Source organism: Myotis davidii, unplaced genomic scaffold (genome assembly GCF_000327345.1).
Source record: "Myotis davidii unplaced genomic scaffold, ASM32734v1 scaffold803, whole genome shotgun sequence".
Taxonomy (NCBI): Eukaryota; Metazoa; Chordata; class Mammalia; order Chiroptera; family Vespertilionidae; genus Myotis; species Myotis davidii.
This window is the reverse complement of record NW_006295567.1, coordinates 931,550-935,078: the sequence shown is the minus strand read 5'-3', so window position 1 is coordinate 935,078 and position 3,529 is coordinate 931,550.

The following is a 3,529-nucleotide window of genomic DNA, read 5'->3' as shown; positions in this document are numbered from 1 at the left end:
GGCGGCCGCGCCCGCGCCCGGCGCTTTCGGGTTCGACCCGCTCATCGCTCCGGCGCCAAGATGGCCGCCGCCTCCGCAGCGCCGTAACTATGGAGAGGGGGGCGTGGCCGCGGCACCTGGGGGCGGGGCCGAGGCCCTGGGCGGGGGCGGGGCCGGAGGGCCCGCCCTTCCCCAGGCCTGTTCCTGCCAGGTGGTGGGCCCTGGGCGTGTCTGGGAATTGAGTACCCTCATACTCTATTGGGACCCCAAAGGCACCCCAAATGTTTTTTAAGACACCTCGTTCGGTCAAATGACTGTCATATAAACTGTGGACCAGGCGGAAATATGGAGAACAGGGTTTTAATCTGTGCCACGCAATGTAAAGTGCTTGCTGTGCTAAAGCAGCTTTCCAATTACACTCATTCCTAAACCCTTTGTGCTGGACACGGGGCTGGGCTCCAGGAAACATAAAATGAATGAGGCGAGGGGTTTGCGTCGGCCTCACTCACCACTGTTCTGGGTAGTCTAGCCACAGACCCACACACGCGTAGGTCCCCTGCTCGTGATGAGTGGTTGGATGCATGAGTGAATGAGGGAAGGGAAGCCTGGACGGTGCCCTGCTCTGGAGGAGCTCCTGGTTTGTTGGGAAGACTGTGAAGTACGTCATTCATTATGTGGCCCTTCCTCCTGACCAGCCCAACTAGTGTGAATGAACCAGAGGACACCCAGAGTGCTGGCTGCTGGAGGGGCACATACAGCAACGGTGCTACCCGAGTACACAGGCGTGGTCTGGGGGTCAGGGAGAGTTCACGGGTGACTTCTACAGGAACCTTGATTAACCGTGATTCCACCAATTGGAGCAGATGGGTAGGGATGAGGGGAAGGCTGCCTTTCTATACCCCAGTGGCTCCTCCTCTAGGGATGCTGGATCGACTTCTGTGTTGGAGGCCTGGGCCTGACTGATGCAGCGTGTCAGCTAGGTCCGATTTCACCTCTCAGGCAGGCAGGGTGAAACTCTCCCCTCTCCCCATGGTCAGCCTCAAGACTTGCCCGGTCCCTCACCTGATGGGAGGGGCACGGGAGGGTTTGACAGGCCTAGCCTAGTTCTTGGACAAAATCCAAACCTGACTCCGCCCTGGTTGCCCAGGCTGGCAGGACAGTATGTGGCCAAGTTCCTATCTAAATGCTGTCCTGTCTTTGGGAGATTACCACTGGGTGGCACTTACCAAACCATCAGGGAAATTTTAATAGATGTGTACAAAGAATTAAAGTCTTTCCCTTCGCAAACAACTCTTTTTAAACCACCCAGCAGTGAGTGGTTACTGAAGAATTTCCGGAACTTTCAATATGCTATTTGATTGTGAATCACCAAGAGGGGGTTTCACAGACAGCCACGCCCCACTCACGTGCTCACTGGATTTTTGTTCTCAGGGCACCAGGACTAGAGTTACCTGGACTCCAGCTTTTCTCTTTCTAGGGATAACAAATGTAGTAACCCCTTTACTTGCCATTCCATATCCAGGAATTTAGCCTACATGTAAGCACTACGATTTTTTTTACTGCAGGATCATTTGTAACATTTTAAAAAATTACAAAGGCTCTGGCTGGTGTTGCTCAGTGGCTAGAGCAGGGGTGGGCAAACTTTTTGACTCGAGGGCCACAATGGGTTCTTAAACTGGACCGGAGGAACGGAACAAAAGCATGGATGGAGTGTTTGTGCGAACTAATATAAATTCAAAGTAAACATCATTACATAAAAGGGTACAGTCTTTTTTTTTTTAGTTTTATTCATTTCAAACAGGTCGGTTCCGGCTCGTGGGGCGTAGTTTGCCCACGGCTGGGCTAGAGTGTCATCCTGCAAACCAGAGGGTTCCGGGTTTGATTCCTGGTCAAGGGCACATACCTCAGTTGCAGGTTCAGTCCTGGTCCGGTTGCGGCGCATGTGGGAGTCAAAAAATCAATGTGTGTCCCTCACATCAATGCTTCTCTCTCTCGCGTTCCCTCCCTCCCTTCAGCTCTCTCTAAAAATCAATGGAAAAAATATCCTCGCCTCAGATGAGGATTAACAAAAATAAGAAATTACCATAAATTACAGTTGCATTCATGTTATGCAGCTATTAAAAAGAATGAGATACAACTATATGGACTAGCATGGAGAGATCTCAAAGATATATTAAGACCAGCAGGAAAACAGAATCCCATTTGTTTAAAATAAAAGGTATATAAATATTGATGTGTATTTGCAATGGAAGGGGTTTAGATATAAAGGGTTAACCATGGTTCCCTCTGGGAAGGGACTAAAGGGGGATTTATTCACCTATGTCACTATTTAGAGCTACTTCTGTACTATTTTATCACAACAAGCGTATGATCAAGGGCTGCTTGTGTATTTATATAAAAAGAATCTCAGGATCTATTTCTGGAAGGCTGAGGCGAACCAAAGTAGCCTTATTTTCTCTTAAAATTAAAAGCAACCTCAATCTAAATCACTTTTTTTTTTCTGTTAAAAATTTTTAAATAAATACTGCCATACAAGGGACTTGGAGCCTGTACTCTCTCTAGTCACTTACCTATGAATTGTGGTTAAAAGGAAAAGACTATGTCTTTAGGAAAGCAGAAAACACAAAAAAGAAAAATACACATTTATATGTCCTCTTTTTAAAAAGGAGTAGGAAAAACTAGGATCATAGCTTCTAATCTCCCTAAGGTATATAAAAAGCCTTTTTTCAAATAACTTTTTTTTACATGGCACTTAATCATTTGATAAAATTGTTGACAGAGATCATCTGGAAGACAAATTATATATGTTTCAAATTTGTAAATCAAGAAATAAAGATTTTTTAAAAGAAATAAAGATTATTAAATAATGCAAAGAAAATAAAAATAAAAATGTTTTTTAAAAAGTACATAAACTGCCCAGCCAGCCTGGCTCAGTGCTTGAGTATCGACCTATGATCCAGGAGGTCGGGTTTGATTCCCAGTCAGGGCACAAGCCCAAGCTATAGGCTCGATCCCCAGTAAGGCATGCAGGAGGCAGCCGATCAATGATTCTCATTATTGGTGTTTCTCTCTCCCTCCTTTTTCTAAAATCAATAAAAATATATTTAAAAAGAAAAAAAGTAAATATACTAACACCCCATTTGAAGAAAAATTGAGATTTACCATCCTATCTAATAAAAGAGAAACATGGTAATTGGCGTACGACCACTACCCTTCCCATTGGCTAATCAGCGAGATATGCAAATTAACTGCCAGCCAAGATGGCAGCCGGCAGCCAGGCAGCTTGAAACTAACATGAGGCTTGCTTGCTTCAGTGACGGAGGACTCCAACATTCCCCGCCTAACTTGCCGGCCTCTGACCCAACCCCCTGATGGGCCCTGCTCTGTATGTGACGGGGTAGAGCTATAACCTAAGCCAGCAGGTCATTATCTCCTGAGGGGTTCCAGACTGCGAGAGGGCACAGGCCGGGCTGAGGGTCCCCCTTTCCCCCCCAAGTGCACAAATTTTTGTGCACCGGGCCTCTAGTCCTATCTAATAAAAGAGAAACAT